Consider the following 26,676-nt stretch of genomic DNA (forward strand, 5'->3'; position numbering starts at 1 on the left):
CAGAATTGTTGCTAGATTACCATAGGCTTCCACACTGGGCAGTGACATTAGAAACAAGAGCAATCAATCACTAACAAATCCACAAGCCGGAGCAATTCCTTTGGGGTATGCGCGGGGGTGGGGTGGGGTGGAGGTTGTATTTGGTGTAGATTAGTCTAGAGTCACACTGTCCAGTAGAAATATAATGCAACCACATATGTAATTTAAAATTTTTGAGGAGCCACATTAAGAAGAGAAAAATGGTGAAAGTAATTGAATAATATATTTTGTCTGACGCAATAAATCCAAAATATTATCATTTCAACATGTACTCAATATAAAAATAAGTGAGATATTTTACCTTTTTTATGTTGTCTTCAAAACTTGATGCATAATTTACAGTTGCAGCACATATCATTTTGGACTAGCCACAGTTCAAGCGCTCAACAGCCATACTGGCTAGGTCTAGTTATCTTGGAAAAATAACAACAAAACTGTCTGGGATTAGATGATGAAGTTTAAATTTATACTGAGGTGGACTTTTTTTTTAAACTAAAGACATCACTGCATAAAGCGTATCAGTGATTCCTTTACTGATATGGAAATACAGTACCAAACATTAAGAGAGGGTCTATAAAGATTAACACTGAAATGTTTCTAATAATGTAAGAACAGCAGCCAAGTGCTCAAGTATATAAATTAGTCAAATGTCTTCTGAGAGACAGAAATGAAGAAACCACTTCTGGTGACCCTTCCCTATACCAAACTGGAAAAGTGTTTCCATCTGTGAGAAGTCTCCAGTGAAATGTCTCTTACAGCTCTATCAAGAGGCTTGGATCAGTCTGAGATCATTTTTGCTATGTTAAGGGCAATGAAGATGCAGGAATCCTGTCGTAATTTGCCTTTCTTTCTGAGGGGTGGGACGTATGTAGTGGTAGGACAGGGGTAATGCTGTGACGGGCACAATAAGGACAGTAGAGCATTTCCTACAATTTCACTAACATGCCAGGGATGAAAGTAGTGAAGGGAAGACAGAATGACAGCAAATGCAATGTTAGATAGTCAGCACTTGCTAAATTCTAAATCCAGAGAACCAAATGCTTCCATTAGAAAGAGGCTGTTGAGGTCCTTGGTTCTATCAAGGGTGGGTCCCTTTTAAAATAAATCTAATCAGCTCCAGAAATGTCAATTTGAAAATACTCTCTTCCTCATACATCTATCACAGACATTCTTATCACTTTCCCTGAGCAATCTCACTCACTCCCATGGCTTCCAATATCAAACATTTTGATGAATCCTAAATCTTTATCTTCATTTTTTCTACTTGAGCTCCAGGACTGACCAGACCTCTCCAACTGCATACCGAACAGCCTCGTGAGAATGTCGCTCAAAAACCTTGAATTTCGCCAGTCAAAAGCTAAACTAATTTTCTCCTATCATACCACTGATCTCAAACCAACTTCTGTATTTTCTTTGTTCAATTAATGACAAACTACCAGTTTGCCTGAGCTCTAAACGTTGGAATTTATCCATGTCTCCTGAGACTGTTCCAATCGGAAATCATACTGTCATCTTTCTCTTTAATTCAGGCTCTCACCAGCTATTTATTCTTCAGGGCACAGTTCAAACTTAATTCAACAAACATTTTCTAAGTGCCTCCCACGTATGTAGCAAGCATTGTGTGAAATATGCTGGATATATAAGAGGTACTTGATATCAAATGTCACCTCTTCTTTCCCAGTCCTATATCTCAGTCAGGTTAGCCAACTCCTTCTCAAAATACTGAATTACGATCTGATTGTTTTCTACAAATTATTTGTTTGTATCTGATTATTTGTTTTCTACGCAGGCTAAAGCCTGCGAAAGTCCCTAGAAGATACAGAATAACATATTTTGCTATTCATCTTTTTATTCCTGGAATAATACAGAGACAGCACAGTATTTAGTACACAGAAGGTAACTGACAAATTCTAATGAATAAAAATAAATGAAATAAACATTTGGTTTATCACCCTTTAGTTTACAAAGGAGACTTAACTGTTGCACTTGTGATACCACCTAAAGGTTCATATTTAACTAAAAGCTAGACGATCACCCTTCTATCAAAAAGCTGTTTAATTCAATGGAGTTGATAACATCATCCCACACTGTATTGTTAGAAATCTAGAAGCTCTCATATGAAGTTTTACATCTATAAAGCCCAGTAGCTGTAACTGGTAAGACAAAAAAAAAGCTTATATTCTGTAACAATGCAACTACAAGTAAAGACCACCTCTTATCACTTAATCTAGCAGGACCCAAGTTACCAGTGATTCATAGCATACCTCCCCTTAGTTTAAAACTTATACGGTAGCTAGTTTACTAACTATACTAATCAAAGTTCTTAAAAAGAAATGAAACTGAGTTTATCTAATTTATCCCAGGAGGGAATTTCACGAAATAATATTAGGATATTTAACAGAATTGATTGTGGAGGACCAGGATTGGAAAAGAGGTAAGAAACGAGGGAGATAGGTCAATAGAAATTATTTTCCCAGAATGTCACCACCAGCATTTACAATAATGGACACACAGTGCTTCCAATATTGCTGGACTCTCAACTTCTGTGTGGTTTAATCAAGCAAGAGCTTATGACTGGCCAAGGCTTAGTCACACATCTCTCAACAGCTTGTAAGATCTGGTCTCCTTTAGATTCAGTAGTGAAAAAAACAAAGTTGTTTTTTTACTAAGTCTCATCCTTGGGGGAATGACACCAAAAGAAAGTAGCCTTCAAAAACAAACCAAAACATCCAGCAAATATTCAATATCAAAAATATCATGATGCCCATAGGTTTTTTGTACGTGTATGAGCAATGCACAAAGTCAAAGCACTGATCTCAAGCAAGGTGTTGAGTATAAGATTCCTACAGTGCTGGCCTGTGTTACTGAATATACCCATGTGGCTGGCTCCTTTAACGGATTTTCGCTTGTCACTTCTACTCTGGTCAGGTATGCCTCTGAGTTGCCTTTGTGCTGACATCTAATTTTGCTACGGTGCAATCAGTTCCCAGTAAGCACAGAAGAAAATAAGTTCATGAGATTGTATGCAAGTGCCCCTCAACCTTCGATTCACTCTCACCCAAAAACTTCACATGGTATTTAATGTGAGTGTTGGACACCAGGCTCACTTTGAGCAAAAAACACACTGAAATTCTTGGCTCATGACGGATCCTGTCTTCAGTGATAGTTACATAATCCGGTAAATGCCTTTTGCCCAACCAAATGAAGTAGATATAAAGCAGTAATAGTACTCCTAGCATTTATTTTCTATCATTAGGCTCAACTGAGACCTCAATTCAGGGTGCAATAGTTCTGATATTGAATTCTTTTTCTGCCATCATTCCTACGAAATGAATAATGCTGAGTCAATATACTGCAGAAAGTATGGAATCTAAATATTAGGGACTAGAGTTGCTAGTTCCTGGGATCATCTCAGAAGACAAGTAACTTAAGCTGAGATCAAGCTTTGGAGGCACTGACTACCTCTACAAGGTATAGTATGCTGTAGGCAATGTCAGACCCATCAGATGACTAGCTCAAAAACTTCATACCTTATTTGAAAACACAATCTTTCTACCGTACATATTACCTGAGCACATTCATTGCGTTCGTTGGTATTTTGCAGGGATATTCACAGATCTGAAAGAAATACTGGATACTAAGCGAGCATTTCTTATTTCATAGATGAGGCAAAGTGGAAGCCCGACAGGTTAAATGACTTGTCTAAGGCCACAAACATAGTCGTTTGAGAAAATCAGACTAAAACCCAGGTCTCTTGACCCTGTCAGCGCTCTTTGTACTATACTATACTATGCCATTCCAATAATGCCTCAATATTTGGTGAGAGCCAGCTACAGACTGAAGAATCTTTAGGTTAGAGTCAACCAATGACCACCAAGGCCAGTTGTGTGTCAGCAGCTTGTCCATACAGGTTGCCCTTAGCCTCCCAAATACCCTTCTATCTACCAAAATGTAGGTGGCATCCCTATCATGTATTCTCTATGTAAGTGACTTTGTTCCTGGTTTCTACTCCACTTGTCTGCTACAAGTGGAGCCCTCCTAATCTGCTTTATTATGCCACTCCAGTATTCCCATAACTGCCTGTCTAGAGTTTTTCAACCTGGACCAACTCCCTCTGGGAATCAAGAAATGACTGTGAGCTGCTGACAAGGAAAACCTCTGTCAGGTGGTGCTGGTACACACCACTACCCAACATGGAATGCCCCACATTCTTGAAAGCTTACTTCTTGAAAAGTTTACTTCTGGACGCATTTTTTTGGAGGCCAGCTCTAAACTAAATTAACTAGCCTCTTTCCAGCCCATCTTAGCTTACGACCCTTTCCCCTAGAACCTGCTTTCTACAGAATAACTTGAAACCCTGCATCTCTCACAGCTTTCACTTCTTAGAATTAAATACTTTGTCTCTTTCAAATATATTAATGTATTATTTCTTACTCCATAGAATACACAAACAAGAAGAAATAAAGTTAAATTGTAACACAATGAGCATAAGTTAAATATGAGAAAAACAGCAAGGGTTGTTCAATTAATGAATTTAACTAAAAGTGTTAAAAATTGGATTTTTAGGAGCCATGGATTTATAGGAGCCTTTAAAAGTTACACGATATACTTTACTGATGTCTGGATCTCATTTCCAGAGATTCCACTGTTAACTGACTGAAGGGTGACCTGGGTTTGATGAGTTTTTAAAGCATCCAGGTCATTTTAATTTTCAACTAAGGTTTGAGAATCACTGCCAAAGATAAAGGTATTTAGATGGACAATGTTACAGACCTGCACTATCCAAAAGAAATATGAATAGTCACAAATATGAACCACATAGATAATTTTAAATTTTCTAGTAGCCATAATAAGTTTTTTTAAAGTTGTAATCAATATCAACAATATGTATTTATGAGATATCTTGTATTCCTTTTTTCATACCAATGAGGTATCACCAGACCTATGATTACTGGGAGCTTTTACAAAATTAAACCTTTGCACTTGTGCGCAAAGCAGTGAAGAGAAACAAGTGGGCACAGAAAGCAGTTCGTTCTGAGTGGGAGACTGTGGCTCCAAGGGCAACCACGGGTCTAATGAGGCTGTGGGGATCTTACACTACAGTGTCCTCAGACTTCGCCGGTTCGGATTACCGGAATTTTTGATGTTTCAGATGCCACTACCTTCCCTTCACGCCAAATTCTAGCTCTTTGAGAATCAGTATCCTGGTGAACAGTATCCTCCTTCAAACAGTATCCTCCAAGCAACACAGTGGCTATATAGACCCAATATTTTTGTCCCCTAGATGGGAAACCAATCAGTGGCATCTCATGTGGGCATTGATGGTACAGCTTAAAGGATCAGAAGTAAAAGTGCATCTCACGAATGCTTCAGGTCTGAACACAAGTGATGGTGACTGAAAGACACCTGGGTCACATTTCTCCATGGCAGGGAAATATAACTGCTACCAGTTCCGCTAGCCAGGGCTTCTAAGTCTCTGGAGCAAAGCTCTTTGGTTGTTCTGCCATAAAATGCAAGATCTAGGAATCTGGCTCTACCACAGCATACATGAGGGTACTCAAAACATCTCTCCATACAGTCTTCCCCTATTGTCCTTTTTAACAAAACAACTGCCTCTCAGAAAGAGAGACAATCCACAGGTTAACAAAAACAACAATCAGAAAGCATTACTGCTATTCATTTATTTAAAAACACGTGAAGAGTTAGGGGGACCTGTTGTATTAAGAGTATCAAGACTTTAAAGTGAAGCCAACTTGGGTTTGGATTCTGCCTCTGCCGCTGGTCAGCTGAGGAGCCCTGGTCAGGGTAACTGCTTGCAACATCTAGTCTCTAATGTCTGAAATGGATAAAATAATACCTGTGTTTGCAGTGCTACCATAAGGACTACAAATGATAAATAACTAAAACAAGTAGCAAAATGTCCAGACCAAAATGGTGCTCAATAAATGAGAGCAATTATTAGATTTTCAAAGTAGGAGACAGAGAGAATAAACAGAAAAACGTAAGTGGCGTCTGCAGTCACAATTACTGAACACTGACATAACGTATAAGCTACCTGCATTCCTATTTTCATCTAAAATACTCATTTCATAAGCTAAGCACCTAGCAATCCTATGAATGTCAGCAATCCCTTTAGGACTCATAATTACATCTCATATAGAATAGTAAAGCCTCAGTAACTTCAGTCTCCATTAATCTGGAATGAGCTTGGATGGGTTTCCTAAACTGATCAATACTGTAAACAAATTTAAGCTATTTAAGATTAAAAACATGACTGCATTGTTTATAAATTTTCATAATCAGAAATAAGGCTACTGATCTTTTTAAAAGCCCTGAATCGCTATAGTTAAAAATGGTTTATTTTGTTGTTGTAAGTTTACTATCAGGCCAGTAGGACCCCATCTTCCCCACCCCCACCCCAGTGCACTGTTCTGTAATATTTTTCACTCTTTTTATTCTTTCAGTGGTTTCCCTCAACATTTTACCACATATTTAACTACACAAAATCTCTTTATTTTCTGGACAGTAAAAGGACTGTAGTTGCAATCTCCCTCTTTCCAGCTTACATTCTCTTGTTGAATAACATTTCAATTCTTTTACTTTTTAAATAAATTTATTTATTTATTTTTGGCTGTGTTGGGTCTTCATTTCTATGCGAGGGCTTTCTCTAGTTGCGGCAAGCGGGGGCCACTCTTCATCGCTGTGCACGGGCCTCTCATTGTCGCGGCCTCTCTTGTTGTGGAGCACAGGCTCCAGACGCGCAGGCTCAGTAGTTGTGGCTCATGGGCCCAGTTGCTCCGTGGCATGTGGGATCTTCCCAGACCAGGGCTTGAACCCGCGTCCCCTGCATTGGCAGGCAGATTCTCAACCACTGCGCCACCAGGGAAGCCCAGTTCTTTTACTTTTAATTCCATAAATTAGACAATTATTATTTGGCTCTATATTTGTGCCTTCTATCTGTTTATTATTCCATCTTGCGTCTCAGGCATTCCTTCTGGGACAATTTTTCTCTCTTTTGAATTACATCCTACAGAAGTTCCTTAGAGGAACTGTAAAGGTCTTTCAGTGATAAACTCCCTCAGTTGTTGTCTATCTCTAAATATTTTCATTTTTATCGCAATTCTTGAATAGTACTTAAAATAATTTTGCTAAATACACATTTTGTAGACATTTTCCTACTTCTTCTGGATTCCACAGAACTACAGAAATTTGCTACCATTCTATTTCTTTATAGGTGACCTGTTCTTTTTCTCCAGCTGCTTGTAAGGCATTCTCTATGTCTTTGGTGTTCTACAGTTCAGACAGGCATATATTTCTTATTTAAACTTGGAAATACACTGTGCTTCCTGGATCTGTGGATTCCTTACTTTCATAAATTCTGAGAAATAACAATACCCTTTGAAATATGCAACGGAGCTATCAATAAAGACAAGGCAATAGAGAAAGGCAGTAAATAAAATTTTTGGTACTGATGTATTTAAATTCACTTGTAATAAAACACAAATTCTTTGATAACATGCATATTAACATCTCTTTTCCATTTTCTGAAATAAAAACATTCCATCGAGAAACTGCGGCTTAAAAAGGCTCTTCACGGAAGAGAGAACAGCAAGGCTCCTCTTTAGTCTATGAAAAATATTATAGCTGCTCTGAGAGTTCTGAACAAGTTAAAATATTTTTCATTCTGATTATACACTTCTTGTTGATATCTTTCCAATGTTAAAAAAAAAAACTTGAAGACATTTCTTAACAATTAATAACGGAAATAAATAAAAACTGTGTATTTGTTGGTAACGAGCTTAGTTTCTAAGAATGCGCTCCTAGGCATATCCAAAGGACTGCTTAATCAGAACTGAAACTGGTACTCCTTTCCAATGACATACTACCTCTATACTATAGTAGTATTTTTATAAAATAACATAAATTTGACCTTATGCTACAATTCCTTAAATGTATTTTTTTCTGTTCAGAATGACAACTTTGATGCCAGGGGTGGAGGTGGGGTGTGGGTGGAGAAGAGACTATTAGACAATATTCCACGTCAGCCACATTACATGGAGCTACTCTCCGCACCAGCATTTGTTTTAATAAAATGGCTTGCAATACACTGAGTTTCTGACATAACATTAATGAAGGGATGGTGTAAAACTGCGTATCAGTGGTAGAGCACAGAGATGGTTCCAAATGGTCTTCAAATCAGGTCTCTGAGGTAAGAACCTTTTTTGAGCTAATATGTGCTACGAATTTCTATAATAGTAACACAGTATATCTGTGAACTTTCTATAGAATACCAAGGGCAAAGGACTCTCTTTTGTTTGGATCTTTTGGGGTGGGGCAGGGGTGGTGGGGGAGGGCACAAGGGGAAGGGAGAATAGAAGGAAAAGGAAGGGGAGACAGGAGGACCAGAGAGGGGAAACTTCAGTAAGTAAGCCTCTTTAAGTAGCAGGGTAGCTATAACACTTAGATCCGTGGCATAAGAAACAAAGTTAAAGCTAGCGATGTAAAAACAAGCCCAGAGCTCAATTCTGGGAGTTAGGAGGTAGCAGAGGAGAGAGAATTTGGGAAAAGGTTGAAATGCTGACCACACTTTTAAAAAGCAATTTAAAAGATTTGAAATTATTTTGTTAGTCTATGAACTCAAAATACATTATGTTAAAGTCATCTGCTCATAAAACGTAAGGTGTTGGGATTTCATCTTTAAAGTTTAAATTAACTAATTATTGATTCTTCTTGGAAGCTGGTAAAGTGGACTTCCTTGAGAATCAAGACTTTTCAAATGCCATTTTTGGTGAAAATGAATCTTGTGTCAAAAATGACCCTAAATTTTAAAAATATACAGGAAAAATAGGTAAGGAGAAATGTTACTGTTCTAAAGATATTTCTCTCCTATTCTGAGAAACAATTAGATTCTTTTTAGTATCCACCGATGAAGATTAACAAAATTAGTACGCAATATAGTACAAAAGTGTGTGCCTTCTCAAAGACTGCTCCTAACTCAACCACACAGAATTATTCTAACATTAATACAAAGGTGCTTAGGGCACAAAGCCAAATTCATCTTTACAACTATTCTGAATACATTTCTAAATTTAAGGTAACTATCATCTGTGGGTTTACGAAAGAAACAATTTTTAACTTTTAAATTACAACTTATGTTTTAAAATTACAAAATCCTTACTTGGTCTCAGTGTTCCTTTGAGCTTTTATGTCAAGAAATTACACTTCATAAAGTCAAGCAAAATTACGGTATTTTATCACTTAGATCTCTGTTTCTAATATTTGCTCACAAGAGAAACAAAACGGCTTCACTTAACATTCTAGGAGCTGTAAAATGATCACACCTAATAAACACTTAGCAAACATATAGTTTACAAAACAATATAGAGCTTTAAGCTCTTTTTGGAGGGGTGGTATATATTTAATTTTCCAGGCTTGAGACATTTCAATGAAAACCATCATGGGATGTGCCCTAATGTTGATCAACAGCCCTTAGATGAATTTGGACTATAAAAGGCAGAGCCAAAGAAGCTGCAAGTTTACTTAACGAAGCTGCCCTTATCCCTTTACTGCAGGATGGTCGATTCCTTTGTGAAAAGGGGTAGAAACAATAAATGGATGTGCTCCTTCCCTTATCCACTCAGATAAGCCAAGTCTGAAAACTAGGTATCTCCCCTAACTTGTCCCCACCTCCTTCGCCTTTACAGCCAATCCATTCTAAGACCTGTGGCTCTTCTTCCTCAAGAACCCCTAATTCTGTTTCTCTTCAACTCCAAGGTCACTGCCTAAACCCAGACCACCAGAGTCTCAATTCCGAATGTCTCCAACTTCTCCAGCGCTGTTCTGTAACATCGCCTGGGTTGTGCACTAAGAACAGAGGATGGGACCGCAACATTACGCTCCCTAAAATTCAATGCTGCGTAACCTGCAAGGCCATGACTGCCACACACAGACAGTCCCTCTAATGCATGCTCTACACTGCGGTCAGAAATTCAAGTGTACTCAGGTTATGTCCCAGATTAAGATAAAATCCCTTGTCAATAGTTTCCCCTTGCTCTCTGGATCAAGGCTAAACTAACATGAATTTAAAAGCCCCCTGTGGGGCTGTCCTAGTTTATCTCCCCAGCCTTGACATTTAGTACCAGCCTTCCACTTCCTAGCTTCTTTCCCCAGTGGACACTGTACTACCTGGAATTCCTCGATCATCCCATACTTGCACACACCTGGTCTCAGCTGCTCCCTCTCCCAGAGTCCTCTTCTCATTCCGGTGCTTGGCTACTTGCCCTTCAGTTCTTCGTTTACATACATGCCTTCTCTGATTTAATAAAAGATTAACAACACCCTGTTTCTAGGTAATCCCATGTTTCTTCCTAATGCAACATTTTATCAACTTGCATTTTACCTGCAAATTGTTCTGCCCCACTAAATTATACAGTAACAGACTTGTTTCCTGTTCATTACTGTTTGCTCTACTTGTAGCAGGTGAACTAGATGAATGATCAAATGAACATTTTCACGCAGAACAAATTAAAACACTCCAACAACTGTTTCACAATTCTAACAAATGAGCTTAATATGTTTCAAAGTATTTCCAAAAGACAAATTTAACACAACCATAAAAAGTATCAAGAATGAGGAGACCTCAGGAGCCAGCAAATGCTTCTGGTTACACAGCAATATGGTGGATTAATAGAGTACATCTGTATCCTTCTTATAAATGCAAAGATTTGTTCATTACAAGTGCCAACTTTGTATAATAAACTTAATGTATGGAATTTTTTAGCCCTCCTAGAGATTAGGAGGTTTCAGAATCTAAGGTTAAAGGAGAAGCCTCTGAACAATTTTTTTTAAGTAGGAGGAATAAAGAATGTAAAGATGCCTTTGGCTGAAGTTTCCTTCAAAAATAGAAGTACAGAGATCTTCAAAAGGAACATAAAATACTAAACTTTCAAAAAGTTACACATCTAACTTTTCAAAGTTAAACATTTGCCCCAAGGTATTAAGTGTATCACAATTATGAAATCTATTTCTCATTTTGACTTGGCAGTCAGGAAACTAAAATGAAGCTTTTCTAAGTTCTAGCTATAAATAAAAGCTAACGTTTCTGCTGTACCATCACAGCTGATATACAGCAGAGCAGGAATTCTATGGACACATTTTCATTCATGTGAACACCTTGTAAATACTTAGAGACACCCTTCCCATCCTCAAACACTCCAGGAGACAGGTCTCTGTTGGTAAGGTGTACTGCTACCTGGTGCCAAAGCTCCTCTCCCTTCAGGAGGAATTCAAGAGGGACCCCGGGAGCCAGCGTCATCTCACCCAATTGTCACTACCTTTTGCAGGATCCACCTTCTTAGAACAGAGGTGCTAACGTAATGATGAGTCAACCGGCCAAGGACAGTAGCAGTGTCCTGTTCACAGCTAGCATTTAGGTGCTCATAAACCCAGAAATACAAATACTTCCACCTTCCCTGTTTGTTTGTTTTTCTGCCAATCTAAACAAAAATCCAAATATACTTCAGATGTAGTACTGCATAAAATATCAAACAAGGCTTCCTGGCTTTGTTTAATACTCAAGATTATTAAATTGTTAAATACTCAAGAATACAAACTTCAATAACCTTCAAAAACTTAAAACAGGGATCATAAGGTAGCTGGTTCTCATGGTCAGTCTCTTAGGCTACTCGACACCAGAAGGAAGACCTGTTCTTTCTAGAGAAGCATAAGCAACCTCAGATAAAATGTGCAAAATTTAAAAAAAAATTTTTTTTAACATCTTTATTGGAGTATAATTGCTTTACCAAAAAAAATATTTTTTTTAATGTGCAAAATAACCCAGAACCTCATAGCCATCTGCAGCTGGTTAAAAAATGGTTCACATGAAACCTGGAGCACGTATCATTTATCCATGTAGACTGGGAGGGACCCTGAACTCTGATTTCAAATCCTGGTTCTGCTACTATGAGATGTATGAACAGGGCCCTAGGCCTCTGAGCAGCAGTTTCTTCACCTGAAAAAGGAGACAATTTCAACCTGCTTTGCTAGGCTGCTGCAATGAGATCTTTTTAAAATAACGTAGAATATAGTAGGTGCTCAGCCAAGTTTTTAACCCCTACACTCTGTTTCCTTATTATATGGCATTAAGAAAATACCCTTAGAAATTAAATGTGTACTAAGTTCTGAAGGACTATTAAGAGAGCTATAAAAATGTGTTCTTCCTAATTTAAACTGCCATGGAATGGTGCCATAATACTCATTCCTAGCCTGGGCACGCCTTATTAAAAGTAGGTGTTTGTAAAGAGTGCAAATCCATCATAATTACTGGAGAAATCACCCTTCTCCCCAGTATGTTTACAACGGCGGGAAAACTTAAGACCATCATTCCATATCTATATAGAGTGCTAAATACCAAGAAAATAATCATACACAAAAGCAAAATTAGGACAAAAATTCTAAAATTATTTTACTACTCTGAAGTATGACGTTGCACTACACTTTCAATGTGTATTTGGTTCACAGTATATAGGACATTTTTCATGTACTTTAATATACTCATATCCCCATCACAAACAGACACAAAACATATCTCCATTTGATAACTAAGAGAAGTTTTCAGGGGCAAAGCAGCCAAACATTCTGGTTCACAGTGATTTTTCTGGAGTCCTATTCAGCAACATAATATAGAAAATCTCCAACTTCGACTCTGTAAGAACTAGTTAAAGCACATGATTCTGGCCCTGCCTCTCTCTCCATTCCCCTGTGACCTGTCTCCAGTTATGTCCCACCCATTCCAGTGTCACAGTCTTCTCCTTAGCTACTTACTCCCTCTTCCTGGAATGCTGTCACTTCAGATCTTTGCACGGCCAGCTCCTCGTCCTTCGGATTTTTAGCTTAGAGGCTTATTTCCTCTGAGAGGTCTTCCCTGACCATACAACATAAACTAGCCCCCTGCTCCCTCACTTTCACATGGTCACATCTAATTCTATGCACAGCATTCATCACTCTCTGCCATTTTCTGTACATCTATTTGTTTACTGATCACCATCTTCCACTAAAACAGGCTCCCTGAGAGCAGCAACTGTGCTGGTCTTTGCACGACTCTGTTCCTAGCAACCGCACTCAAAAGCAGGTCATAAACGTTTGCTGAGAAGACAGTCCTCCGATGTGGCTCAGGGGCACCTGTACGCTCACAACCTCAGGCAACACAGCACCCAACACACGCTCATCACCACCAGACGTCCCGGTGCCTGTGCGCTCCTCCGGCTTTTTGCTTTCCAGCATCAGCGTGTGAAACCAGTGGCAGAAACAAAAGACAGAGGAACAGCGTTCGGAACCTCCGCAAGGGAGCAACTCTGTAGTATCTGTGACTGAGCCAAGAATGATGGTGACGACAGTGATGAGAATCACAGTGTAACAGAAATGACTGGGCTCTTGGTGGCCAGGCTCAGACGTGGGCTCCTCTGATACAAAAGCACTGTTAGACAGGTATGGTTACATTTACTTTATAGATGAGGACATGATAACTTAGAGAAATCAAGAGTCCTCTCCAATGTCACACAACTAGTTGGTTGCGTGGTTGGGCTTTACCTGATTACATGTCCCAAGGGTAAATGGATAAAATGAAGTTCCTCATGGCAACCCTAATGCACTGATGAAGACAGCAGCTTCCTACATTCGAACAGCACGCGGTACATGTAAACACAGGAGTTCACTACGCATTCGGTCTCCACACAACTGCATACTCTGGGGCCTCTGTGCTACCTCTGTGGCCTCCTGGGTTGGAAGTTACTGGCCCAGGAACATTGTGGATGTGCCACACGAGGTTGAGGGCATCACCGAAGACTGGACATATAAACGTTTTTCCTTCTCCCACCCCAAATTTCTTCCAACAGCTCTGCTGAATAACTTAGAACATATTCTCACAACGCTCAAGCCTGCTGAAAGTGCACAGAAATCTCTGAAGAGCCACAGACAATTATAGTTGAAGGAAAAGAATGTCTTTTTTCTCTTCTCCAAGCAGACTAAATATGGCTTGGAGTTAACCATTTTATCACAGAAGCAGAGAAAACCAGTGGTTATTTTTTTATCTTACTGTTACACAGACCAAATTTTCACATGCAGTGTTGCTTCTACCATGTTTCCTGACTCAACAACTGAGAACGGGAGAGCAACCCACTATGCTCAGGACGAGGGGAAGTTGGGTATAAGGACTGACTCTGGGGTTGGACAGCTCTGTACCCCCATCATTCCAAACTCCCTCAACCTCTCTGAACGTTTCCTGCTGTCTTTCAAAAGAGAAAAAAATAGGGAGAGGGAGTCAAAAGAGAAAAGCTACGTCCAGTAAACTACACGCTCACATCACAAGCACATTCAGAGCTGCTTTCTGTCCAGAGCGAGAAGCAGAGTTGTAACAATTACACTACAGTGGACCTATAATCCACACTCTCTATGTTTTGAGACCAACAGGATTACCAAAGTAACAACTTCCAAGATGACATGGCTGCTTTAAGCATTAGACTAAAAAAGTAGGACTACACCCCCAAATGTTTTCCCATATATGAATTTATTCACACCCATTATACTAAAATTATGGTGACTTTACTAGTATTCATTTTCAGATAAATGATTTCCTGGGATAATGATGTTTTTAGGCTTACAGTTTATTTTGTATAATTTCCGTCTTCTAAATCTTTCAGAAACAATATATTTAGAATCAAATAACTTCATATCAATTTTCAATAAGAGAATCTTTAAATATTAAAATGCATTCCTTTGTGCTAATGTAAATTTCTAGAACTGATGGGGGAGAGGTTCTTGTGGGAGTAGATGGTACACTGAAAATAACAGTAAAAAAAGAAGTTAAAATACATGTGTTTAAATCTCAGCTCTTCCAATTACCATCTGAACTTTGTAATAAAATATTTTCTACATCTGTTACCTCTTTACCTCTTATAAGGATAAATGCTTGCCATATTTACTTCTTGGTAATTGTAAATATTTAATCAGATAACAAGGCAAAACCTCTAAATGCTGTACAAAGGTAAGAGTTAGTGACGATGACAACAATAAAGAACTGTATCTTCATAATAAAGTAAAAGGCGTGCCAAATGTATCACAATCCCCAGACATACACAGAACAGGAAATAGATTAAAGTGCTGTAAGACACATTGTAGGATTCTTAACACAGAACATTAGAGGAAGCTGTAATACAAACATAAACCTCTATGATTTTGAGGTGTACGTCAAATTCAACCCCTAAATTTTGTCAAAAAGGGAAAAAAATCATGTTCATATAAATGACTGGTGTAGGGGCTTCGCTGGTGGCGCAGTGGTTGAGAATCTGCCTGCCAATGCAGGGGACATGGGTTCGAGCCCTGGTCTGGGAAGATCCCACATGCCGCGGAGCAACTAGGCCCATGAGCCACAACTACTGAGCCTGCGCATCTGGAGCCTGTGCTCCGCAACAAGAGAGGCCGCGATAGTGAGAGGCCCGCGCACCGCGATGAAGAGTGGCCCCCGCTTGCCGCAACTAGAGAAAGCCCTCGCACAGAAACGAAGACCCAACACAGCCAAAAAATAAATAAATAAATTAATTAATTAATTAAAAAAATAAAAATAAAATAAAATAAATGACTGGTGTAATATATAGTAAATCACAACTCTTAAGAACATCAATTTTACACCTATTTTCGTGTTTCCCATAGCACACATCAATTCACATGTGCTTGTCAAAACAACAGATTCAAAAATAATTCCCTGGGGCCTTCCCTGGTGGTGCAGTGGTTTACAGTCCTCCTGCCAATGCAGGGGACAGGGGTTCAAGCCCTGGTCCGGGAAGATCCCACATGCCACGGAGCAACTAAGCCTGTGCACCACAACTATTGAGCCTGCGCTCTAGAGCCCGCAAGTCACAGCTACTGAGTCCGCATACCACAACTACTGAAGGCTACACACCTAGAGCCCGCGCTCCACAAGAGAAGGCACTGCAATGAGAAGCCCGCGCACCACAACAAAGAGTAGCCCCCGCTCACCGCAACTAGAGAAAGCCCGCGTGCAGCAACAAAGACCCAACTCAGCCATAAATTAATTAATTAATTAATTAATTTTTAAAAATTCCCTGGAGACTGAGATTATTGAAAATTTATCTCCCTTAAGTAATGCTAATGACCATGTCTACTGGGCCAACGTTACCATGTTGCATGCTCTCTATTAATGACACGTTGCTTTCTGCCCCCAGCATCACATGCCCTCGTATTTTCACTGTGATTTTTAAGTCATTATAATAAATTGTCAGGGTTATATACTAACATGGCCACTTCAAGTAAAAGTGTGGATTAAAACACACACACACACACACACACACACACACACACATCAGGAAGCCATTGTGAAACCACACACACACACACACACACACATCAGGAAGCCATTGTGAAACCACAATTCCAATTCACAAAATTTATTAACAATTATGCAGGAAAAAAATCTAATTCAATCTGAAGCACTGCTAAGGCTTAAAATTCACAGTTGCTAAAAAACTCATAGCCTTAATTAATACCCTCTATCTGTAAAATACACTACAATTTATAAAACACTTTCAATACTTTATTTTGATTTATCATTTACTTTGACTCCCCAAACAAGCCTTGGAGGGCAGATACTACCCCATTTTATAGTGAACAAACTGAGGGCCAGAGAAATAAAAAATTAAGTCCAGCTCTGACAGTGAAGGCTTGGGCGTTGGCTCCTAAAGTTCAGCACTCTTTCATTTCATACTCCTGTCTCTAACCAGGTACCATGAAGGTGGTGAGTTGTTGGTGATGGGTTTGTAAGATCACCTTTCTGAGGCTTTGGGGAATTCTTAGAACACTCAGTCCCTTCTGGTTGTCCCAGAATCTCATCAAGACACTTCTCACAGCAGGAAGAGGAAATCTGTACCTGGGTTACAGCTCGGCCGTGCAGATGTTCCTCATGGGTTTTGTACCACTAGCAGAGAGCAGTAATGGCATCCAGATTCTGGTTAGACTACTCATCATCAACCAAGCTTCTGGACAAAATTAATGAAAATTAAGATTTTTGTGGATAGAAGGTATTCCTATTATTCACACAGTACTTGAGTTTGATGCAGGGTTAAAGGATTTAGTCCTGACTTTCGAAAAGCTTAAAGATGCAGGGGAGCTAAAAATGAAGAATTCCAACTGATGTGTGGTCCCGAGGTTTTCAGCAGCTGAACTCACGGAGAGGCCTCTTCTCATTGCCAGAGTGAATTCTTCTTCCATACGGGATTGCCAGACATAATAGTATGTTCTGTGTAATGCGTCCCACGCAATATATAGTACCTACTTACGCTAAAAAATTATTCATTGCTTATCTGATATTCAAATTTGTCCTGTGTTTTATCTGGCAGCTCTACTCACACATCCATGACACGGTAACACATTACTAGATTGCAAGCAGGTTGTCCAGCTAATCTGGTGACAGCTTAATAGTAGCTAGTGCAGCATTAACTATAATTTCATCCTCCAGCACTCTGTCACTGAGCACATTTTCACAAGAACTATGCACTAGCCACAAAAGTGAAAACTGAGGCTCAGAAAGGTTATAAAGGAGACTCTCAAGTTGTTCAGTTCCTAGTACAGCACCCTAGGCTCAGCACAAGGCAGACGCACCACACTACAGGACCATATATTACTTACCAACAAACACTTAACCCTTGTAATGCAGCCTGTGTGAAGAGTTACCAAAACTCTGCTACTTAATTTAAGACAATCTCTGTCCGTAGAGCACCTCATCAGCTGGTTCCTAAATCCATCTGCAGAATAGGGTTTAGGTTAGCTATTTACAATCTCTTCCTTTTTCTTGGCCCTTTTTGTACCTTAGGTGCACCCAGAGTTCTTTGTGGTAAGAAAAAATTAAAGGAGAAAGGAAAATGAAATTAATTTTTCAGGAACTTTTTTGTAAAACATCTCCGCCCATCCTGGGAGGCACTGGCTTCCTACTACCTCAGTAGACAACGGGTGCGCTTAGAAGCCCCAAGCCCGGGAGAACAGGGTACAGCCCCCTCCTCTGGTACTTCCTGGGCTCTCTTTGGAGAGCGACTCAACTGAGAAGTTCAGCGACCTCCCGTTCACAATCCTGCCCAGCAGAGGGGTGTCTCAGGGAGCACTCACTGAAAAGTCCGTGTGCCCTGACTTCTCTGCCGCTTGGTTCACCCACACATGGCTGGCCAGGTGGGGGCTTGGTGCTCAGGGTAAAGAACCTCTCCAAGGAGACACAGAGACAGAGACAGAGAGAGAGAAATCCAGGGCACAGAGAGGAGAGGGTAGCAATATCTTGTAACAAGAGGAAATGGTGGAGGACAAATCCTGGAAGCAATTTTCTATCTCTCAACAGCTGTATGGTCTTGGTCAGGTCACTAAACTTCACTGAAGTGTGAGGGACTGGTCTGAGGATTAGAAATAGAGCACATAAGGTGACCCCACATAGCTAACAATGACAGTCGTTGTTAGAAATAACAGGCATGTAGCTATCCTTACTCAGTGACTTTAAAAAATTTTAAAGGACAACAACAAAAGCTGTTTTTGATTATCCAAGTATGAGTGTGAGTTTTTACTTGGGAAAAGCATTTTATTAATATATTTTTGTTTGTGTGTGTGTTTATTTAAATATCATTTCCTCCTTTGGAGGGAGTAAATCAATAAATGTACCTCGCAATCAAATGGCATTCTTTGGAGTCAAACTGCTATAATCACATGTTTAAGCCATTGGAGCATTCTGCATTAAGCCCACCTATCACCTATGTGTAAGTCAGATCTGTTATTAAAAGAGAACGTGGTTAAGAGTCTGCCTGCCAATGCAGGGGACGCGGGTTCGAGCCCTGGTCTGGGAAGATCCCACGTGCCGCAGAGCAACTAAGCCCGTGCGCCACAACTACTGAGCCTGCGCTCTAGAGCCCGCGAACCACAACTACTGAGCCCACGCTCTAGAGCCCGCGAGCCCCAACTACTGAGCCCGTGTGCCACAACTACTGAAGCCCGTGCGCCTAGAGCCCATGCTCCGCAACGAGAGAAGCCACTGCAATGAGAAGCCCGCTCGTCGCAACTAGAGAAAGCCCACACGCAGCAACGAAGACCCAACGCAGCCAAAAATACATACATACATACATAAATAGCTAGCTATAAAAGAGAACGTGGACCAACATACATGATGAGCAGAGTACCGGTACTGATGTTACTTTAAACACACGAGCCGTTCAATCCCTTAAGTTGAATGACTCATAAAGGAAAAAACTAATTAAAATAAGTCACTACTTCCACTGTCACTGTGTCAAATATTATCAAATAATACTTCTGGAGAAAGCAAACACAGAAATCCATGAACAAAAATTTCCCCAAAGTGGAAATGTATATCTCTTTTTCTACACAACAAACTTCACATTCCTTTGTTATCTTTGTTATCATGGTACAGTGGCCTTTTGTCAGCCTGGGACATTCAATAAATATTGATTTTATAATTTGAATAAGTGTCATTCAATAATAACATTAGCTATTCAGTAACAATTTGGTACAGGAAATATTTAACAAAGAGATAACTTTCAAAATTTGCATTTGATTTTTATAAATTTTAGAATGTATTGTCCATATGTTTATCAACAGAAATTCAAAAGTTAATCATCACAAGTCACTAGACTGTTTCAAAAAAAAAACAACACTTTTTGTTTCTACCCTTTATGAAACAGCAATGGTTCCAATCAATGCTTGTCGACAGAACAAGTATTATTTCTACCGCACTCAGAAAATTTTGAAAGTTAAGACAGTTGTACAAAAGCAGCCTTGGTATTGTCATTAGATATACAATTTCATGATGGCCACTTGGAAGAAAAAGTATTTTAGAGAATTTTTAAAAATATAATATTAAGACCTTAAAGGTCTAAAATATTTTATATCCAAGCAACACGCCTATCTACAAACTAATATAAAATGGAGTAATACAAACATCTCGCAAAATAGGAAATGTTTGTGCGCCAGAATCACTACACTGTATGTCTAACAGAATACTTCTGCTAAAAATCTGATAAAAAGAAATTTCCCTTATCCCTTGTTACAGTTAGAATACCCACCACTGAGTAAATCTCAATCCTCTACAGGAGGCATTTGAATTTTAGACCTATTAATAAGGTGTGCCTTTTAGTTCACTGAATACTGTTTTCTTGATCATGGTTAGTTTTCTTTTTAAATCCAAAACATAAACTTGGCCCCCAGAAGAAAGACACTGCGTCGCTGCTCCCACAATCCTTTCTGTAGCTGGTGGCTCACTCAAGTCCCATACCTGCTTGCCAACCTTTGTGCCACTGCATCACTGTGGTGCCTAGAAGCCCAATGGGACTTCTCTACAGCTGAGCCGACTCTCCAAGGTCCAGTGGCGTGTGAGCAGAACAGGACACGTCTGGGGAGCCAGGGCAGCTCCTGCAAGCTTTATCAGTGAACAGGCCCAACAGATGGGAGCCCACGCTGAAAACCTCCCGCTCCAGAAGGCAAGGCCCTGGTGCTGGCCTTCTGTCCTTCTGTTCACTGGGCTCATTTTCTGATATGGAAAACAAACAGAGGAAGCACAAAGAGGCACACCAAAATGGAAAACCTATTTAGAACAAAGCTGGAGAATCGCTGAAAACAAACTAACCATATTCTATATCCTATGGCTGTGAAAATGAAACAAAAGTAATTGGATTTTCATTTTTTATAATTATGATTATGATCTTTTAATGATTTTGAACAAGTTGGAAGGAGCATTTAAAACATGATGAGATGCTAATACATAACATTTTTGTTTAGTCAGATTTTTTTCCCTTGAACCTGCAAACTTAGAAAGGGGCAACAGGAACTGCCACTGTACCAAATGGCTTTCCCAAATGAAGTCCTGCACAAACACAAACAAGCACACTTGTGTCTATATCTGTAACTATTTACCTCTGAAAATCATAAACCCAAAGCTAAAATGTAAGCTTAGTGCAATTAACATTTACATGCTATCTTGTATAGTTATTATTATATGTTAAAATATTACATACCATACTAAATACTACATATGAAATATTTCTGTTGTGAAAAAATTAAAATTAAGCAACTATGTTTTGGTTATTGTTCAGAACAAGAGATGTATCTTTGTAACTTTGTTGACTATTCTTAAGATATTGTTTTGTTAGGATTACAATTTTGTTACACGTGTTTGGACAATTTTCAATATTAAGAATTTAAAAACCTATACTTGAACAAACATATACATGAGGAGCAAATTAAGGTAAAAATAAAGAGCAATTTTTACAATTTTTTGCATCCAATTTCAATTGGATGCAAATTACAGTTTGCATCCAATTGAACTTTTTACAAAAAAAATTCAATTACTGCATCCAATTTCAATAGAAGTTTTGAAGTACCAAAAATGTTTGTGGGAGTGGGAATCAGGACATTTAGACTAATTACTTTTTATGTTTATGAACACATTAAGTTCCAATTATTCTTAATTAAAGTAAATTGAAAGTCAATATCCTGACACTGTATTCATGAAAATGTCCTTTAAATTTCTGAAATTCAAGACGGGTACAAGAAATATAGATTTCTCTAATTCTAAATTGGTGCAATATTGTCAGCAATCCTCGATCAATATATAGATGGACCCCCATTTTCTAATGAATATCACTACAGGCCAGCACAGTAGGGCCTGTGGGGCCTCACCGCCAGGGTTCAAATTCTAACCCCGCCATTTATGTCAGCTGTGCAATCATGGCCAAGTTACTGCTCCTCAGAGCATGAAGATAAAATAGGACTAATAAGAGTCCTCGTAGGAGTGTTGTGAAAATTAAATTAGTTAATACTTGTAAAACGCTTGCAAAAGTGCCTGGCTACCAAGTTAACCCTCAATCAATGTTACTTATTGTTACCACTACAGTTGTAATTATTATTCATCTTGACTATGAAATATTATTAGCCACGAAAAGCCATTTATGACACCTAATAATGGTTAGTTAAGCGCAATAGAGCAAAAACATAAAATAAAACAAAAAGTTATGGAAATCCTCCTTGGCTCTCTATCCAGTTCACTGACTCTACGATTCACCAGACTCTTAAGTTCTTGAAGGACCAAAGCCACATCCTGTTCACGTTTGCACTCCCAGGACGGTAAGCCCAGTGCCTGGCAGGACAGCACATGCTCCTTAAGTGCTCACTGAATCAAAGTTAAGTAAATGCTATTTGTGTAAGAAATTTTACATTACTCACTGTAAAGTTAAAAACCAAATTAATTGTCAAGAATTACACTAAAGGGATAAACTACAAGCTTAGATGTCTCTGATTAAATATTAGATCACTATTTCTTATCACTACCCCACACGGCAGCAGTAGAGAAGGTTCTCAACATATGCGAAATAACAAGAAATACTATTACGTCTGCAGCTATGACCACCACCTCCCTGACTGAGCGTCTTATCTGTGTGCACACTAATAAGTGAATGGCAAACATGATCTCACCAACTCCTCAGAGCAGCCCTGTGAATGGGTCATCATCTCCATTTTACAGACAAGGACACGTAGGTTTAGAGATGTTTAGAGATAGATGTTAAGTAAATTGGCCATAGTCACACAACCATCAAGTGGGCCAACTGGGATTAAAACCCAAATGTGTATGACCCAAGAGTCCTTACTAAATGACAATCCACTAGCAGTAAAAATTTAGAATTTCTTCAATTTATGCACTGGCTTTGTGTAGTACAGCTATGATAGCTTCCAACAACTTGTAGTCACTGAAGATTAACATTCAGGAAATAGATAAAAACATTAGCTGTAATTAACTCTCTCTCTGGAATGGAAGAGAGCCAAGTATCCACTACCCCCTTTTATATTTTCTAGTGTTTTATAAATTACTTATAATGAGTAGACAGTTTGTGGGGTTTTATTTTGTTTTGCTTTATATTTTGTTTTTGGGGTTTTTTTTTTTGACTGTACCATGCTGCTTGTGGGATCTTTGTACCCTGACCAGGGATCGAACCCGGGCCCTCAGCAGTGAAAGCGAGGAGTCTTGTGTTTTAATCTTGTTTAATCACTTTTACTACTGTTATGCTAAGAGTTGTTTCCTTAAAAAATGGTAGCACTAGCTTTTAAAAAAAAAAAAGTTGACTGTAGTCTGTGTAAAAGGATCTATGGGTCTTTAATAATAATAGTAATAGCAACAGCTAGTTAATTACTGAGTAATTGCTATGTGCCAGGCAGTGTTCTAATTGCATTACATGTTAATCTGAGGCTAAGATGAACATATTGTTGTCCCATTTGACAGGCAAGGAAACTAAAGCATGAAGAAATCAGACAATTTGCACAAGTGAGTGGCAGAGCCAAATTCAAACCTAAGAGTCTAACCATCAGTCCTGGCTAACTTGTCTGTAATGTTTAGTTGGCAGAAGGTTTATACTTTGAATAATGCTTAGAAATCATTAGTCAACCAAACTTGGAAACTTAAAATCTTTTTATTAAACAGAAATTAGAATTGAAACAAAATTTTGTCTTTAATAAACATTAGTCATGAACTTGTTTGAGAGGTGCTGCTCACTTAACTAGTTAAGGGGATGAGAGGAAGGTGAGGGTGGCGAACAAAAATCCACCCTGAAATCATGACACCTGAGGGTAGACGAGTAATTCAAACGGAAATTAAGTAACTCTGAAATGAAGGGCTGAGAGCCTCCCTGCTCTCCTCCCTCACTAGTGTGAATCTTGACAGATCAAAGACAAAAGCCTTCCGGGCTTCCCTGGTGGCACAGTGGTTGGGAGTCCGCCTGCCAATGCAGGTGACACAGGTTCGAGCCCTGGTCCAGGAAGATCCCACACGCCATGGAGCAGCTAAGCCCGTGCGCCACAACTACTGAGCCTGAGCTCCAGAGCCCGCGAGCCACAACTACTGGGCCCGCGTGCCACAACTACTGAGCCCGCACGCCCTAGGGCCCGTGCTCCGCAACAAGAGAAGCCACCGCAATGAGAAGCCCGCGCACCGCAACGAAGAGTAGCCCCCGCTCACCTCAACTAGAGAAAGCCCGCACGCAGCAATGAAGACCCAATGAAGCCAAAAATAAGTTAGTTAATTAATTAATTAATTAATTAATTTAAAAAAAGACAAAAGCCTTCCAAGCAAAGGAAATTTGGTAGAAATTGATAAAAATTGACAGAAAAATAGCAGGAGGTAAGAATATTAGTGAAAATTACCTCGTACAACGGAACATCTCCTCTCAAAATGAAAGTTGGAAAGGTTCTGTTTTGGCTTTGCTTCAGTGAGCCTATCAGTTCCTGCAGGCTGATCCAAGGTGAAAGGCAGGGCACAATCAACTTTCTAAAGATGATTTGGACAGTATCATGACACTTCAGTGTGAGTTTTCTTGCAGAATTAAGTTTTGCAACAATGTGCAGATGTTTAAGCTTTATTATCAATATGGTTCTCGGACTATATAAAAAGCATATGCAATTAAACCCAATATTTGTATAAAAGTTTTAATAAAAAGAGAAAGATTCAAGACACAGTAGTTTTTTATACTTATAAAAAGAAAAACTTTGTCTATAGGAAGCTGAACACTAAAGTAAATTAACAAAAAATAAACAGCCAATGTAATATAAAAACAGGAGTTAACTGAGGTCGTTAATGCCCGTTAAATAGCAAATGATCCATTGCAACCCATGTTTAAACATGGGTCAATTAAATATGAGCAGACAGCCTTACAATTCAAATTTAAAGATTTCCTTCTTCCAGATTCATGTACTGTCTTTTGAACATGAACATTTACTCTGAATTAAAAACCTTTCTTTACACTCTATACACAAACACTAAATAAGACTTTGCCAGCTAAGTTTCTCAAAGCTGGGGATATTATTACATTGATTTTAGAAAGGGACAATCCAAAAACTACTATCGATTTAAAATCATTTTAGTAATTTTTACAGAACACAATATTCTCGCTACTCTTTACCCTTTTTTCCTTCAAAGACTGCTATCAATAAACTATGTCACGGGCTGCTCTTAAGAGCCACAGCCTGAAAGCATCTCAAAATGTTTAAAATACACTGAAGCTTTCTTTCCATAAGAACTTTTTAAAAAATAAAGCAGTGTTTAATAATAATCTACCGTGTTTATCTGGAAATGAAAGTCTTTACTTGCAAAAACAGTTTCTGAAATACACTCTGTTTAGCTGAGCGAAATCTTCTGATTTCTTTCCAGATCTGTGCTGGAGATTCAGCCACAGCCGCTTCCACCTAGCACCTGCACCACCCACGGCTTCCCTCCCTGGAACCTTCTCCAAAGCATTCAGAGAGAGCTGCTTTTCCTCACTTTACTTTCCAGTAACATCACATCATTATGACACACCCCTCGAAAATTCCTAAAATGCCAGCAGACACCAAACAGGTCTAAGGAGATCCAAATCCCTATTTGGAAAATAACTGCTTTGGCGCATTTCTCATGTATCCAGAATGTCCTTTTCTTCCACAGTCATGTTCAGGTACCTTTAAAACAGCAGAGTAAGAGCCCCGTGGGATAAAAATAAGGATCTGAAAATTGTATTTTGAGAAAAGATTTAAGTAGAAATTTGAAAAGACCCAAGGGAAAGCTGAAAAGAGAATTAGTTCCGGTGATTATTAAGCTAATGGGTCCATCTCCCATGGCTTACTCCTATTTCTGGAGCTAGGCCGTACTACCGCTGCAGCACAATACCATGCTACACTGTTTTCTGTCTCTAAGCTTTTGCTCTGATACATCAATAAGAGATGACCAGCCAATTGCCAGCTGCTCTCTGCCCTCCTCCCAACTCCAGCCAATGTCTTGTCTGCAACCATGTGAGAGATGGCTGGCCAAAACCTCACCTTTCCTGAATTCCTGACCCAAAGAAACAGGGAGAGATAATAAAATGATTGCTTTAATAAAATGAGGTTTTGAGGTTATCTGTTAACTGAAACAATACTACTAAGAATATATGCAGATGTAAAAGGAAATGGAAGGATGAGAAAAAACTCAGAGAGAAGGAAGGCCAATCCTAAATGTCTGAGGGGCAAAAGACATAGGATATCAATAAAGGAACAAACCAAGATAGCCTGCATAACCTGGAAAGCTCAAGAGCTGGGGATCTCCAGACTAAAATCAAGGGAATTAAATGAAAGTCTGTAAAACCAAAGCATCAGACCACTACCATCCCTATTAGGTAAGGGGGATTCTCTGTAGACATGGAACCAGAAATGTTCAGGGCTCCCAGGGAGGAGACAGCCCAGGAGATGGCAACAGGCTGTAATGAGATAAGTAGTGAGCACTGAGACCTGAAACCCCCTTCCCTAATCCAGCTCCAGAATGTCAGCAGCCAAGCGTAAACATCACTCACCATCTCTCCTAGCAGAAGGCGGCTACAGGTAACTTCTCTGGAAAAAAATAAACTACGAACTCCAGAGAAAAAGATTTTCAGACATCAACCTGAGGAAGTCCCCAGTGAGAAAGCTGGCTGATAACATGATGGCCCTAAAGAAACGCCTGTCAGTCCACAAGTCCAGCTCACATGGAGAGCTTCCCATCAGTAGTTCAGTGCTTCACACTCGTATAAGAACGCTCTTGAGCAAAGCCTCTGG

The 26,676-nt window shown here is 39.3% G+C and overlaps 1 protein-coding gene across 1 annotated transcript in view; it reads right to left on the reverse strand.

The window, feature by feature from the left end:
- Positions 1 to 26,676, reverse strand: part of ARID1B (AT-rich interaction domain 1B) — a 407,354-nt gene that overhangs the window by 187,119 nt on the left and 193,559 nt on the right.

This window comes from Balaenoptera musculus, chromosome 12 (genome assembly GCF_009873245.2).
Source record: "Balaenoptera musculus isolate JJ_BM4_2016_0621 chromosome 12, mBalMus1.pri.v3, whole genome shotgun sequence".
NCBI lineage: Eukaryota > Metazoa > Chordata > Mammalia > Artiodactyla > Balaenopteridae > Balaenoptera > Balaenoptera musculus.